Genomic DNA, 17616 nt, shown 5'->3' on the forward strand with positions numbered 1-17616 from the left:
ATCCAAAGACGGAACACCTACACACTGCATTGTAGCCTGAATGCAGACAAAAAATTAAAGACTATTATTATTGCCTAAAAGGTTGAGAGAGAAGCAAGCAGCTGTGTTAATCGGGTAGAAGGCAGGCCACAGGGTAGATTTGCACCTTATGACTAAATCAGAGGTGCATAGGGTTACAGTAATCTATGTTCCCTTTGCCACCTCATCCAAATGAAGAAGGTAGAAATCTAGGGTGTCTTTATGAGAATGACCACTACCAGTTTTCACATAGAGGCATTCACTTCATCATTGTAGTCAAAAGTAGTGCTTGGATGAAGGTACCTGTGATTTGATTACTATCATCAGTAAATGGATTCTCTGCAAGACATCCTCTTTTCAGGATCTTTGCCTGCCACACATCTCAGGGTGGGTGTAGAGCAGCCTACAGCCTGCTTGTAGAAGCCTGCTAAGTGCTTGGAGGAAACAGTTGCGAATGTTTATGTTCCACATTCTTCCATTGCTCAATACCAAAATGTTTCACAATGCAGATCCAGTTTCAAAAGTTCATTTAAAAAGAGCTGTTGTTCCAAGCTCAGTTTCCTGTTGCATACAGCCTGAATCCCTGACTGGGCTGCCTGCAGCATTTGACTCACGACTCACAGAAGATACTACATTGCAATGTGTAAAAGGAAATGTATAAGTGTGCTTCTTAAATTAGAGTCACTGTACATTATTTATTCCAATGAGAATACCCTTTACTTCTACATTAGAAAGCATGCCTTATATGCAGGATTTGGCCCCTAGACAACCTGGGACCAAATCCTACAGATCTTAGCACTTACTCATGCCAAACTCCTTTACACTTCTGTCAGCATAGGGCCTGAGTAGACTGAAGCATTTGGTCCTTAAATTCATTCCCCTGTAAAATACAAGTTGAACTCTGACTTGGATAATAAACTGCAGTTTCCTTTGTAAACAATCCCGTTTGTGGCTTTCTCTCCAGCTCTATATTAGGAGACTCCACCAATAAAAAATATAGCTTAATTCTTGACTGAATTGTTGGCTAGTCTGGTATTTGAGAAAGTGGTAAGAAAGTCATGCATATAAAGTTCACAGGAAGTTAACTTTTTTTAATTCTCTTGGGAACTTCCAATGAATTATTGTTAAAGGCACCATTCAGCAAAAAAGTCTGGGCACGTAAGAAGTCCGATACAAGTCGTATACTCTATTGACTTCACTTAAGTTTCTTTTCAATTATACTAAATATAAGTGAGAACAGAATGAATCTTAATGGCTTCAAATCTGTCTCTTTGTTTGTTCCTATTTTTATTAGGACTACAAGAAATTGGACAGTTTCTCCAGTTATGTTAAGTCACAGAGAGAGAGAGAGAGAGAGAGAGAACAATAAATTATGCTCTTAGATACATCTCTGCAACTCCCAGGGGCCCAATTTTTCTCTTACTCCCATTAGCATAAACCACAGATGTATCATATCAACTTGAATGGGCTGCAACAGTGAAACAAAAGGCAAAATTAGTCCTACTTTTTTTTCAAAAAGATTGTATGAAAAGACTAATACCAATGTTTTTGCTCCAGGGCTTTTTATCCCCAAGTGCTGCAGCATGTGCATCAATTTCTACTGGGAAATCAAACTCGCAGTAAAATTAAACTGTGTTTCCCAAAATTATTTGTACCTGCATCAAACTCTGGATGCTTAGGGAACTGAAAAAGAAATGTAATGGTACCCAGTTTAATATGGCCTAACGACTCGTGAACCAGTGGATGGATGACTTTGTAAGGAAGCTTACTGCCTGCAGCCTGCATGTTAACATGGCCAGTTACTTCTCAAGCCTAGGGAGTGCTGCTGCTGTCACTCCCAGGAGGTGTCACTAGAAGGCAATCCTGTTAACAAGTGTGCCAGACTTGTATTATGGACAAAACTTGTTTAAACCATTTTTATGAATTAATGTGATTTTTTTTCTGTACTGTGCTTTGTGATATTGGAAGAATGTGGGCACAAATGAGAGTTGTTAGCTCCTCATAGGTTATTATATATCCCAAAGAAACCAGCACCTCAGACTGCAGGATTTTACAATCCTAGTTCTGCAATCTACAGACTTGCCAAGGCACTGAAAAAGTCCCACTGTGTGATCATTCTCATTTTGTATGAGAAAAGAAGAACAATACCTTACCTTACATTATATACTGTGTGGAGAGGGGAGGAAAATTTATATCTCAATAGGGACTGCGATAAAGGAGACTGAGTTCTAGTCCCACCTCTATCTCTATCCTGTTGTAGAGCTTAGCTTTAGCCCTCTGTTTCCCTCCACACACCCCTTTTCTCTCTCATGAATTTAAATTGTAAGTTCTATGGGGCAGCCTTTGTCTGATCTTGGTTGAGCTCTCTGGGAATTACTGCGTGACAGTGATTCTTAAGCAGGGTACTGTGGCACCCTGAGATGTAAAGATATCCTTTTAAGGGTGCCGTGCAACTGTTAGGTATGTGAACACCTACAAATGATTCACAAGATAAACCGAGAGATTTCTAATAGAAATCCACAGCATCAGTGATAATCTAAACTGTTGTGATCTTTTGGAGTTCTTTACAACAGAAGACTTGCTCTATTATTTTTCATAGTCAAGAAATGAGTGAAAGCTAAGAGATGACATTATCTATGTGTGCCTTGAGTCTAATAAAGGGCACCTTGAGTCTAAGAAGGCTGAGACCCACTGCAGTATCAAAATGGAAAGGTATATGCCTTCATCTCTGCATTTATTAAATCATTTTGAATCTAGCACTGGTAAACATCTCTCTCTCTGGTTGGGTCTGATGCCCCTTTACAACATAGCATAGGAAAGCTACTTTCCATATACACCATGGGACAAGAATTTGACATTCCATTCCTTTTCATTTTCTCAGGATTTATTTTGCTTGGTTGGGAAAACATTTTCTATTTGAATAAGCTATTGTTTATTTATAATTTGTTATTAGGTATGTGACATATTTCGCATGTGCTGCACAGCAGGGGAATAGTAATAAGCTGGAGAGCGAACAGCTACTCTGTGGAGAAGCCAGATGGCTTGTTCTTCTAAAGAGCCTTTGAAAAATACTTGGTTCATTTGTTGTTCATATTCTCTTTTGTCCCTAATATCCAAGGGTCACAAAACCCAGATTATCAAATGATTCACATACCAGAAAAATCACTGGGCCATATTTTGCTCTGGTTTATGGCTTCCATTGAAGTCAAAGAGAGGTAGGTGTTTTTGTTCAACAGCCAGAGATAGAATATAAAAGTTGAGGCTGGAGAGGACCTCATGGATCATTAAGACCAAATCTTTACATTAGGACAGAGCCTATTCTCACTAAAGGCAGTGTCAACAAGAACTAGTTACTTTCTTCTGAATGCTGTTTTGTCTCTTCCTGCAAGTGTCCACTAGTTGCTATTCAAATGCATCTCAACAGGATGCTGCATAGCTTAATTCAGTGTTGTAGCACCCTGGAGTGCCTTGAGATCTTCTCAAGGGTGCCTCAGGGTGTCAGGCAATATTAGCACTGTTAGGTGTGTAAACATGATTCACAAGATAAACCCAGAGATTTCCAATAGGAATCCATAGTGTAAAAAACATTTAGACCGGTTGCGGTCTTTCTGTGCTTTGTAATGGAACAATTTCTCTTTTTTTTTCTGTAGTAAAAAAAAAAACAGTAAAAATTAAGATCTGGCATTTTATGAATCTAAAAAGGTTGAGAACTACTCCTCTAATTGATTAGGACAAATTTCCTTAGATCAAACTACACCGGCCCTTTTTAATTTTAAGTTTATTGATTCCTAAAAAAGGAAGCTTAATACTTCCAGGTGTGGTGGACCAGGTTTGGAAACATAAAAATACCTCTGGGGAAAAGGTGTTTTTAGACACAGCGGTCATCTGAGTATCTGATTCAGTCAACAACTGATGCATCTTAGAGGTAAATATTTTGACAGCAATTTCAGTGACCATCTCTACAGAAAACTTTAGCTGAAACATATAGGCCTGTGATTGTGTATTCCCTGTAGGGCCTGATCTCTGAGCAATGAGAAACTGTTTTTCTCCAACAGGTCTTCCAAAATATTTTTGTTTCCTCCCCACCCAACATTCACCCCTGCCACTCTAAGAACTGACAGCATGCCTGTGTCAGGTAAGTGGTGTGCAGCTCCCTCTGGCCCCCATCACTGCCATTCTAAGAATTAGCCAGAGGGACTCTCACAAAAGATCTAGAGAGGCTCTTCCTTGGTCCTTTTCCAAAGTCAGGAAGAAAAGAACAGAGCTTGAACTGGGGAAGTTGCAATGAACCAGTGCAACTCAACCAAGGTGACATGAGCCCCCCTCAGGAGTGCCATAGTGCAGGTACTGCTATCATAGGTGCTGCCACTGTGGGGGCCAACTAAAACTGCCTGGTGTGCTTGCTGCAGAGCCAGATGCACACTTGCTTCTACCTCCTTAAGGTCCTCTAATAACTCCAAAGCAGGCAGGAGATCTGACTTGTGCTGCAGCCCTTCCCAGTCTGCTCCTTCCCAAAACAGAGGTAAGCAGAACAGTTCCACCTGCCCCGTGCATTTGTTTCCAGGAATTATCCTTCAGTGTCAGACCAGGAAGAGTTACAGCATGAGCAAACTCTCCCACCTGTTTTAGGCTATCAGAGAATCCTAATGAGGCAAGAATGCATGTGCCACAACCCATCCCAGTCTGGCTGTGCAGCAGGCATGCAGGGCCTTTTAAGGCTCCACTGCCTTAGCTAGTTCCACTGGTAAAAGTTCCACTGGTAAAAGCCTATGAATGAATGTAAAGCACTTCACAAGCTGTAGGGTTTTCCCAGACATGTCCTCTTTTTGGGTCCTCCAGGCATTTGTTTGTTTTTTTAAATATCAACAGATGTCCAGAATTTTGCTCAGCTCAGCATCAAAGTTCTCCCCAGCACTTCCCTGCTTGCCCTCGCAAGGAGCTGCTTGTGGCTTGGGGGAACAGAGGGAGGGTGATTGGAGGCAGGGGGCACCACATGCATCTGCATGCACACGCACGTGGCTGGCATGCAGGGATGAGGGGACTGCGGGTTGGGAGTGAGGGGCACCAGCATGGGCTGAGGGAGTAGGGTATGGGGAGTGAGGGGCAGCAGCAGTGCTGTGGGGGCAGTGGCTTAGGAGTAAGGGGCAGGGGCAGGGCATGGGCATATCACATCCCCGCCCCCCAAATTATATTATCCACCCACACCCTGACTGGTGTCCTCTTTTTTGGAACTAGGAATATGGTAATCCTACTGTATGGGAAGTACCCTGTGGCTACTGAGCTTGCTGCAGGTGTATTTTAGATACAAGAAGAGCTTCCTGAACCTTGTAAAGAGGAGCACTGTCTCATCCCGGTCAAGAGCTCAAAGTTTCCAGCAGCCCCCGTCAAGAAGCCTAAATATCCATCCAAATCTAGCAGCCTATATCACTAGCATAGCTGCAGGCACACCAGTTTCTGTAGCAGCCACAGAACCTGGAGGGGGTGCAACTTACCAGGTAAGTGGAGGTAGCACAACAGTGGTACTCAACCACTAAATTCAAAAAAGCCTAGAAAAAGGGTACCCTGATTCTAAGAAGTTTGGGAACTTCTGAACTATATACCAATAGACTGGTTTATCTGAAAATAGATGGGCAAGTGTACTATAAATAGGTATTAATGATTTTATCTATGCCGTATCCCTAACTGTCTCAATAGGGATGCTTCTGAGCACACAGCATGCTGGTCAAATCTTGAAATATACTGGTGAAGCTGCTCTGAGGTCAACCTTAGCAGCTGCTTTCAAGTCTAGCGACGAAGGTCTCAGGAGTGACCAGGTTTAAGTTGCATCCTCCTTCCTCCAGGTTCTATGACCCCTAGAGTCAGTTTATTCATTCACTTCTGGGTTTGGTAAGTGTGAGTGGGACCAGATGGGTGGTTCATATGAGAAAGCAGCCATAGAAGGATATGCCACAGATACTATGTAGACATAACTGGAACAATATCTTTCTTCTCACTATGGATGGCTCTGTTTCCCAGTTTAGTTTTTTATTGTTGTCTGCCAGAAAGCAGAGAGTTAAATCAAAGGGGCTCTTAGAGACCTGAATTTGAAACATAAAACAATTACATAGATAAGACAGCCTCAGGTACACATCTTCAAAGGAACTAAGTAGCTTTTCTCTCTCAATTAGAGAGAAAAGTTATCTAGCTGGCTCCATCCAGGCTAGAACAGGGTACTCTTCCTAAGGTTAAACTTGGGATCAAAGGAACTAAAACCTCCAACATGTTAGAAAAGGGAGGGTTTGCCTGAGGTAGGAAAAACATGAAGTCTAAATGGCACCCAAAGAGACGTAGATGCTATAAGCAAGATAGGCTGCTACTTCCTGCCAGGGATGGGACACGCTGCATTGAGGGGATTTCCCAAAGGTGGAGGTAATACCTGAGCACAAGTCTGCTCAGGGGAGTGCCTCAGCATGGGGATGCCTTCCAGCTAGCTTTGCACTGAGGCATCTTGTGCCCCAGCCAGCAACCTCCCAGAGCACATTTTTTAGCAAGCTCCCCTGTAAGCTGCCCTGTTCACTGCTCCTTGGTCCTGAAAGGTCCCCTTTTCCCAGCTAACTTGCTTCCTCTAACCAAGCTTACAGTGAAGAAAGGTGAGAGAAAGAGAGAGTTTCTGGGCAAACTCCCTAGTAAACTCCACACTCGCTCTGGTCCCTAGTTAAACAAGATAGTTAAGTATTGATCTAACTGCTGAATTTTAGCTACGTACACTAAATATCAAGGTTAGTTACTTTTTAATTAAAGAAATAATTTACCTTAAAATCTCACCTTCAAAGAGGGGGTAGCAAACTGGCTGGGTAACTGCTTGCAAACTGCCCTGTTTGCTGTCCCTGTTCATTCACTTCCTGGTCACTCTGGGTATCTACCTTTATACTCTCTTGGGCCTGGACTGGCTCTGCCCCTTTTTGAGAGCTTTTACTCAGCAATCACTCAACTAGATGCCCCCACAAGCTGCTCAGAACACGTGCTCAAACACACAGCCTATGAAACAAACACACACAGTCCTGGCTTACTTATTTTCCAGAAACAGGATAGGGTCCTGGCTCCTCTTCCTCATCTTCTTCCTCCTCTTGCTCCCAGCAAACTGCTTGCAAACTGTCCTGTTTGCTGTCCCTGTTTGCTCACTCCCCCGTCACCTGGGGAATCTCCTTTTATGCTCCAGGGGAATGTCTTGCATTTGAAAGCTTGTCTAACTTGAACCCAACTACCTAGTCAGTCTAATAAAAGATATCACCTAAAGAAATCCTTACCCCTTGCAGAAAATGAATACAGACCTTTGTTTCTCATCCCAGGTGAATGTCCTAAACACTGAGCCAGAGAGAATAAGATGGGGGGGTGTCTCCTTGCTGATCTTCTAAATGTCACCTGATTTATCCTTGCAAATCTGGCCTGAAAAAGCAAACAAAGAAATTCTGGACATGTCAGAATGAAGTGTTTTGATATTTCCAAAGTTTGTCTTCATTTTTTTATTTAGCTAAAACTATTTAAAACTTTTGAACCTAAATCAGGGCTAACCAAAATTGCATTATTCAGCAAATAAACAGCAAATAAATTATTCACTGAAAAAACATTCATTTAGCCCCATATTAGGGTACAGACTCCACTTGGGCCTGCTGAATTAGTCTTGGTTGGTGGACCAAGCCTGGGGTCAAGCTTCGGACTTTAACTCAGGTTACCATCCAGAGCCGGTCAAATTACCTCAGGAGAGGTAAGACCTGAGGCTTGGCACCTGTGGGGTTACATTCAGAAAGGTATAGTCATGTAAATGGCCTGCTGACCATGACATTCATAGCACTGAAGTTACAGCTCTTTCAATATTTTCTTTAGCTGTCTTATATACCTAAAGGGGGTGGTGGGAGGGGGTGTGAATGAGAGAGAGAAAGTTCGTAACAGTTAGGATCAATCGTTGAAGGTTTGTATTTCAGGTCTCACTTGAATAAGTAACCCCAACAAATTCAGATGCAGATCCAAATGATAAATAAACTATCTCTTGTGCCTGAAAAACCTAATGTGTAAGTCACATGAGGACAGCCTTTGCCAAGAGAAGCCCAGCTTGGGCAGAGATATCAAGAGACTGGATCTTTTTTGTTTTCACCTTACACCAATTTTAGTTTGGATGTATTTGAGTTTGGTTGAAGATTCAAAGACAGGTCCATTTCTCATTGTATCTGAACCATCTGATCCCTCTCTAACTCAATACCCACCCCCCCAAAAATCAGATGTTAAGTATTATAAAGAAGTTGAGGTATTAGAGGCATCTGCTGTTCCATTGTTTCAAATAGAAGTTGTCTACAGTATTTCAGCCCTTCTAGTTCTACTTTCCTATGATCCTATTCTATAAAAGGGACTGGCACCCTACATCCTGCAGGTGGAGCCATTGGATCCAGCCCATGGAGCTAGAGTACCACCTGTGCTGTGCCACACCATGTGTGGCTCAGTGGCAGGGAGAAGTGAGCAGCTGTGGCATCTGGGTTCTACCACTGGCCTGCTTCGACCATTCCAGTCCACCATTGTTCTATAACATGGATTAGTAATACTGGAAGAAATTGTTCTCGGTCTGCCTCACCTCTGTATTGGGACAGCCCAACCACCTCTGTTTTTTTTCACATTGCCTGGTTTCAGTAAGCCTGGTCACCTAGGCAACTGGGCTGGAAAAAAATTCCTGAGGGGAGGGGAGCTTGCTCTCTTCCTCTTTCTGTGGAAGTCATTTTTGGGACTTCAGAAGGATGTGGCTCCAGGAAATATCACTAGATGTATGAATAGAAATCTGGGATCTGGCTACTAGATTAGAAATAAGTGATTTTAGACGTCTGTAAAAAGGGTCCCCAGACCCAAATTTGATGAAAGGCTCAATTCATTCTATATTGCTCAAGGTGTTTTGTTTTTCTCTTAAAATTCCTTTGTTCTTCCCCTCCCCCATTCTCTGATCAATAAAAATCTATCTGGCTTAGCATGCCTAGCTGTAAATGCCTGAGGGGAGAGGAGTCAGAGATGCATTTCACTCCTAGCAGAGTTTGGCTGATTAACTAATTATGTCCTAACTGAGATTATCCTGGGAGGCTCCAGGCTATAAGGAGCACCCAGAGACATTACCAAGGGGCAAAGCACCCCCAAGGTCTGAAGGGTCTGTGTACCCCAGGCTGCACAGAGCCCTAACTAAGACCAGTGCCTGGGTGGTGGCAGCATTACCCTAGGCTTGTAGGTGTGCTCCAGGAAGGGGGGCAGCCAGATGTAGGCATCCCAGGGGAGACTCCCGAAGTGTGGTTTTGGGCCTGGCACGGTGAGATGGGTGGCTTAGCATAGCAGTGCCCTCTACTGTCCCACCACATGTGGTGGGTGAAGTGGAATCCCACAGACTGCTCTCTGGAAGGCATAATCCTGGGGAAGGAAGTATAGTAATTGAAATCCCTTGAGCAAACAAGTCTTTGATTTGGCATATTACTCTGTTTTGTACAGAGTAATATGCTTCAACTTAACTGTGCTCATGTGTAGCCTCCTGTCATCCATCCCTCAACCATATAGTCAAGGTTGTTTGTACACAAATTAGGTCAACTGGATAGGGTTGTACACAAATTGGGTCAACTGGATAGAGTAGCTAGAATGACTGACAAGCATATTTGCCAATTTGTAAACTCTTATCATATATCCCTCAAGCACCTCTTTTCTAAATTAAATAGGCCTAGCCTCTTTGGTGTCTCCTTATCTGCAAGCCCATCCATATCACTAATCATCTTTGTTGCCCATCTATGTACCTTCTCTAGTTCTTCTATCTCCTTTTTGGGGTGTGGAGACCAGAACTGGGCACAGTTCTCAAAATGTGGATGCACCATGGATTTATAAAGGGAAACAATGATACTTCCCATTTTGTTTACAGTTCCCCTCTTAATTATCCCTAATATTTTGTTTGCTTTTTTGTTGGCTGCTGAACATAAGCTGACATTTTTAGTGAACTGTCCGCACTGACTTCCAGTAGCCAAGTATGAAAGAGAAGTAATCCAGTTTGAATGCAGCTTTCAATATGAGGCTGCAGGGCTGGCACTTAGGGAAAAAAAATCACATAATAAAAAACATAATTGCAAGATGAGCAAAGTTAATATGGAAGATCAGTGAAAGACAATAAATATGGAATGCCACAATGCCAATTAATAAGAATCACTTTTCAAGGAAGAATAGCATTTTTGAGGTAGCACAGTGTGGATGAGTTATGGTTCTATGGGAACTATAATTTTGCATTTCTTGACATTTGTAAGTGTAAAAATCTCAACCAGCAGGTCCTATTAACATAGCATTTGCATTTTTGCAAAGAAAAAACAAAGGATTTAAGCCTTTGTCTCATTAACCACAAAACAGCTTTCAACAGAGCATACCAAGTCTGTCAGACTCTGTTGGGACTTTGACACTAGCCATCTTAAATTCCATGTGTTCTCTATGGCTGTGCACACAGCTCCAAGGAGAACAAAAAATGACTTGAATGTAGAGTCTATTGATTGTATTAAAATAAAGCTGGAAATAAACAGGGGCATGTAGGCAGAATTTGGAAAGATATGGAGCAAGTCTAAATTAAAGACAAACTTGTTAAGCTGGTTGAATAGTCTACTTTACCACTGAATTACAGATTCACTCTGTATTTGTGTTTCAGCTTGTAATGGTAAATAACAGCTTATGCAGTCAATTGTTTTTACTCTTATAAATAAAATTTTATTTCTGACGTGGTACTTTTTCAGGTCTAGAAAGTATTTTTTTCCCTAACCTGTGATCTTAACAAGACATTGAGGAATGTCCATCCTTATAGCTGGGTAGAAAAAAGACTTTTCCTATCTCGTGAATATTTTCAATATTTTGGGATTCCAAATGTTTCAGAATTTTTTCTCATTCTCAGTAGGGACTAATCTGAGAGCGTTAATATTTTTTCAGTGGAAAACAAGAGAAAAAAGCCATGTTCTCAAACTTTACTGAAAGAAATTTCACCTTTGGGCTTAGAACAAAAATGGTCAATATTGGCACCAGGGATATATTTCTCTGAAAGTTATGGGCTTCTGAAAAGAAGAGATTAGCAGGAAATTATAGGAGCAACATATATTTGTAAGTAATTTAGGGTTCTGTTACAGGTTCTAAATCTGTGGAATGTCATCAGAGCAGTCACAGGTTAAGGCTTAGCGCCATCCCAGACCTGCACAACTGTGACTTGCTAGTAGAGGGCCTGTTGAGCAGGGTGTGAAGGGGAGCCAGGATTCCACCTCTCCTCTGGGGTGGGAGAGGAGGGCTGGAGCATTAGCTCATTGGCAGAGAAACCAGCATGGGGTCTGCAGCTTCTCTCCCTCCACAACAGCAGGAGCTGCTTGGGGTGGGCTGTGGGCAGCTGGAGCTAGCCCCAGTGGTCAGGAGCTGCCTGCAGCTAGGCCTGGGTGCTGACAGGCCTGGTAGGAGCCTGGAGCAGCCTTCAGGCCTGAAAAGCATGGGCCTAGCAGCCACATGGCAGTGCAGTGCCAAGCAGTGGCACAAGGGTGCAAGCAAGCTGGTGCAGCTGACCTGTGGCCTGCCCAGCGGGACACAGGGGCCTGGAGTGCGCTCAGATTTTCTGTTTGTGCCCCAGGGCTCTGAGTGCCTGCAGGCTTTTAAGCGCCTGAGGCTGGGGCAGGCATAGAGCCAGCCCAGCCTTGAGGCAGGAGAGACTTCCAGCCTCAAGGCCCTGGTGCTAGCCTCAGGCTGGCCTCCTCGTGGTGGGGCTGACTGGGAGCAAATTTGCTTCTGGTTGTCATCTACAAGAGCATTACTGTGCAGTAACTACTCGCGAGTAAATTTGCTACTTGCTTTTGCTCATTTAATTCAATAAGTCTCATTTGTTTATTTTTAAGCAGTGCCAGTGGTACAAACTGGATGCTTCTCTGGAATTTATGGTGAGTCAAACATGTCAACATGGGAGATAGCTCAACATAGGAGAAACTGTCTGAAGTGTAATAGCTTCTGATATAGAGGAGAACAATCAGATGATGTAATGGTCCCCTTTGACTTTTAAACCTAGAGTTTTATGCATCCTATTCAAAAGTGATGCTTGTACATAACTTTTCAAAATGGGATTTAAGTCACTTTAGGTATCTTTTAAAATATTACTCAGAATCTAGACTATAACCTCATAACCACTTCTCTACTCCTTTTATTTCCACCAAAAGTTTCCAAGTCATTGAGTTTGAAAAAAAAATCCCATACTCAATAGCTTGAAAATTATTATAGAGCATATGAGTCTTCCTTGTCTATGTTACAGAGAACTGTTTTGCAAGTAATCTCCAAGTATCACCAAATTCCTGATAAGCTGTCATACTTAGCCCAAGGACAAAAAACTGGAGAGTTATTTGCATATAAATTTTCTAACACTGGCTTAACAATGGGAACTGAAGTCGTGCTGCTATACTATACATTTATAAGGCTTACAGCTGTGTTCTGTGATAAGATAAGAGGTCCTTTTGTAGAGAGCCGAGCTAAGGCTTTGTCACTTACTGAAATGGCACTTTTATCTCATCATGAAAGATGCCCCTTCCACTGGCAGACTATCTGACACGGTGTTATCACATGAATCACTTTATTTATTTTTCATAGAAATGAGAAAAAAAAGAAACTTGCTGATTTATTTTTCATCCTTTTTCATTTGTAACATTAAAAGAAAATTAACTGCAAAAGAGGGATTTTATTTCCATCTATAAATTTAGTTATCAACATCACCACATTATCCAACAAATAAATAAAACCAAATGACTCAGAAACTTATAATAGAATGTTTAACACCACACTACCAGGACTGACATGTTACAGTTATGGTTGAGAGGTAACTTGCATTATAAAACTGGTTTATTTTGGGTGCTTGTAGTTTTTGAGGGGTGGAGAGAGAAAAAAAAAATCTTAGACTTCTTCTGAACCTATTGGCAAATGTATGGATTGACCTGAATAAAATTCTACTTGATCTCTCCCAGTTATCTGATTCAAGGGTTGCAAAAGAGAGATGGGAAACAGCATGTCACCTATTAAGCAATAGTGTTTCATTTCTACATAGCATAATTTTAAAAATGGACCTCTGACTGGCTATACTCAGCATAGACTAGGTACACCACAGGCAGGAGACTGAGGCCAAGAGATCCATCAGTGCAGACACATGACACATTTACGCTAATGTAGTGTAACTCAGTTTGAAACTGATGTAAGTTACACTAGTGTGTAGACTGGACAGACAACCAGCTCTTCCAAAGTTACTTACTTCCCACAACAGAACATGAGTACCATACTTTGTCAGAGCAACAGTACATCTAGCCCAGTATCTTATTTCTGACAGTCGTAAGCAGGGATCCTGGTTTTCTCCGCAAAAAAAAGATCCCCAATTTTTGGATTAAAATAAGTAATCCAAAATCCACATTTTTCTGTGATTAAAATGAAACACCACTAATATATATTTTTATATAAGTGGTGTTTCATTTTGAGGGGGGGTTTAATCCAAAAATTGGGGATCTTTTTTTTATTAGAGAAAAACAGCATATCTGGGTCATAAGCACTAGATGCTTAAATGAAAAGTGTATGTACAGGATATGTCTACAGTAATCCATCCCCTGTTGTACCTTCCCTGGCATGAAGTATCATTGGTTAAGGTAGGTCAGAGGATTAAAATGTAGGATCTCGTTCTGTTGACTCTATCCCAGATGGATTCTCCACCACATTATGAGTGTCTCCCTCCTGAAAATTTAGCAGAGATTTCCCCTTTGTCCACCAAGGGCAGAATGGGGCTATCAAAATCAAATTTTTGCATGTGGGCAAGTGTTTTTGGCATTTGATTAGGGAGGATGCAGGGGGTGGACAATGGCAGACCCCTGAAGACCTCTTTCCATATATGCTTTGTAATAATTTTTCTCTGTTGTTTTGGAGTACAAAGTTTCAGAGAGAGACTCATTCAAAGCATGTACCTGGTATTCTGTACTTCTAAGTGCATTGTGAAACTGTTAAGGCAGATTATATGGGGAAAGCTCTGGATTCTCCTGGTGCCCTGGCCAGCTGTTCCTTCCACTCAACCTATACCAGCTGTATTGAATGCCAGGTAACTCAGAATGATGGTTTCCACAGCAACCCTTGACCAGGCCATAAACAGGAGGTGAACATGGGCAGACATCAAAGCACACATTTAAAAGTCAATCCCGTAAACATGAAAAGAGCAATGAGTGCCCTGAGACTAGCTATGTGGGAGCGGTTCTTATGAGCACAGAGTTATGAATTTTCCTTAAGGAGGTCCTGGAAGATGCAGGCCATCCCAAGAGGAGTTGAAATCCAAAGCACTCAGACTCCTCCTGGGACTGGTCCTCCTGTCCACAGCATCTCTCAGCACTAGTCCTTAAATTCCTCTTACAAGTACCCATGGATTGCAGTAATGATGAAAATGCTGCATTAATACAGTGTGAGCCTAATCCAAGTGTCCTGTGTCATGGCCGGGTCGTATGGCTCCAATTCAGACAAAATTCCGGCAGCAGTCAATAGGAGTTTAGCCTGAGTAAAGTGTAACTAGGGACTGGTTTATGAGATGATGTCAATGTATATTAATGCAGGAGTCAAAAATTCCAATTCCCTTACTTTTATAAATTGATATTCTCCACCATAGTGATATAATCTAACTCTAGAAACCCATATTCAAGTAATCATGAATGTATGACTTCCATTGTAAAAAATCCAGCACACTAGGTCAGTATGTGATTTCATATTGTGTTTTTATCCACTGTTCTATGGTGGCCAAATCCTGCAATCTTTAGTCTGGTAAAGCTCCCATTGATGACAGTGGGGAATTTTGCTAGGGTAAGGTCTATAGGTTTTCACTTGTAACAATGAAAAATAGGAATGCACAATAGATGTAGACTTCTTGCTGAGCAAATACTGGAATTGCAGCAAGTGTGAAAATATCAGAATGAAAAAAATCGAAATATCAACAAACAAGAGTTCCCCAAAATGTTGATTCTGAGACATTTCAAGTTTTGTTTTGACATTTTCAATGGGAATAAAATGTTCTAATATTCCCAAATTGTGATGTTTCATTTCTAATCCATTCTAATCCATTAGTTAAGTACTAAACTGCATCTGGCACAAATAACATGGGGACTAATGAGAGTTTTAGCTTGGATGACTCAAGCCCCCATTCTTCCCTAGGGGCCAGGATCCACGACTGGACCAGAAGTCCTGTGATGCTCTGCACTCACATACCTAATAAGAAACACTGCAACACAGATTGGTCAGAGGGGGATTGAAGTATCAAAGACAGACATAATTTAAAAGCTGAATTGACTCAAAACAAAATATTTCAGCTGAGGTCAGCAAACCAAATTAGAAGAGTGAAAATGAAATATTTCAGTTTGATTTTTCTGACAGAAAATTAGGCAAAATCCATTTTTCCCCTAGAGGAAATTTTGATTTTGCAGAAACTGCAAAATTATCCATCCAAAAAATCATTTCACTGGAACATGCCCAACAGCCTTTATTTTCAAGCATTTGTAAGTTCACATTCTATTAGAAATAAGAGAGTGCTTAACTTCCACTAGCACTGGTGGGATTTCTTTGTTTTGTTTTCAATGGATGATGTATATTGTCCAGATGACATGTAAGTGTTAACAGTAGGGGAGCACAACTCCACACTGCCATTGCCACTACCCTTGCTTCCGCAGCTGCTGGGCGCTGGCTCCAGCTGTGCTGGAGCCCCACACCCCAGTGTCAGTGCAGAACTGTTGGGGGCCCAGGCCTCCCCAAGCGTCACCTATGATTCAGTCCCACTAGACCTGAAAGAACATTGCAGATTGGAATAAAGCTACATTACAAGAGCCATGGAGAGAAGCTTATGCAGTCCGCTTGCTCTATTTTTCCAGCTGTTGCGTCTAATCAATTGCCTCAATAGGGGCTGAATTTGCACATAAATGTTTAGAAAATAAAATACATTTAAAAAGAGTGCATGTGAAAACAAGAGAACTTCCCAGCATTCAATATAATATTATGAGCAAAGCGTTAGAGAAAGCCCATGCATCTGTTTTATAGTCGGTTTATATTCTTCTCTTGTGTGTGCATTTTATGCACATAAAAATTAACAACCTTTGACTCTCTCATTTGTATTTATAACATCTGCAATACCAATGGAGGCAGTTTTGTTTTCTCTACCCTGAGCTTACTAAGCATCCTAATTTGGAAAGAAAATGCCAGATAACTCTCAGGGGAAACATTCAAAATGTCAAATATCTTCATTCTGAGGAATCCAGATCTATGAATAGAAAGCTTGTGATGAAGGAAATCCCCTGTCCATGCTAACTGATTAAGATATGGATAATTACAGTTTAGGACTAGAATGATCATTAGGTTGAAGGACCCAGCTGATGGTGAATATAAGAAATATGACAACTCTATCTCAGCAGTTTACAACAGAATGTTTTTAACACTATGAATTCTTATTTCAAATATCTGGGCTTTTCTTATGAATCATGTTTGCACACCTAGCACTGCTAACATTGCATGACACTCCACATCACCCTCAAGGAACACCAGGGTGCTGCAGCACCCTGGTTGAGAATCACTGCTCTAATAATGTCCCATTCCATTAGTAGCCTACTAAGTTTTCACAAATTAATTTTTTCCATGCCTGTTGATACAGTGGCTTTTAAATACTGTCTTATCCAGCTTCCTTTCAGAGGTCACCATAGTTCACAGATGAATTATGCCCAGTTGAAAAAAAAGGAAAATACTTAGTGGCAAAAGCCCCAATCCAAGTTTAACCACCAGGACAAAGCAAACATTTAAAAATTTAGGAGGGACATAATGGGTGCAGACACATGAGACATTTACATACATTTACTTTATGCCAGATATTACTATTATAATAATGTTGGTTCATAGGAGTAGACACTTGGCCAGACATCAGGTATATTATGCATAACAGCTGTAACAGTTTCTTGCTATTAGAAATCGTTGCCTTTGGTGTCTGGTGAGTATTTTTGTCCATTTGCCCTAAGCATCTACTGAGACTGATGCCATAACAAACCCAGTGTGGGATCCTGAGACTCAGGTGTTTAGTAGTCCCAGATAGTCAACTGCCTAGCAGGAGACCACAGCAAATGTCCTAATTCTTAGCATTGTTTGGTGAAGGATCAGGATGGATGCCAGCCACACCTGCCTCCTGCAGGCCCTGACAATAGTGCGTGCTGTTCAGCCTTTCACAATAGCAAATGAGGTTGTGCCTTGCCTACATAGCATGCATCCTCAGCCACCTGTACCAGGTTGCTTTTGAAGGCCAGGAAGGACTCAGTATGTGAATAGCATGTCTTTGAAGACATACTTATGTTGAACAGCTTGCTCCCTGAATTTAGGAACTCGAGGAGGACAAAGGCATCTTTTGTGCAGCAGTGGCTGCTCAAATATGGGTTCAGAAACATATTGTGCCTTGCTGGTTCTGTGTCAAAGAGTCAAGCATGGGCTGGCAGGAATCAAGTAAGAGCATTGCAGCCCTAGGATGATTAGCAATGGTGTGCAACTTCAGAATGACTAAGGCAGTATCCATGGACAGTG

This window comes from Alligator sinensis, unplaced genomic scaffold (assembly GCF_000455745.1).
Source record: "Alligator sinensis unplaced genomic scaffold, ASM45574v1 scaffold1031_1, whole genome shotgun sequence".
Lineage (NCBI taxonomy): Eukaryota > Metazoa > Chordata > Crocodylia > Alligatoridae > Alligator > Alligator sinensis.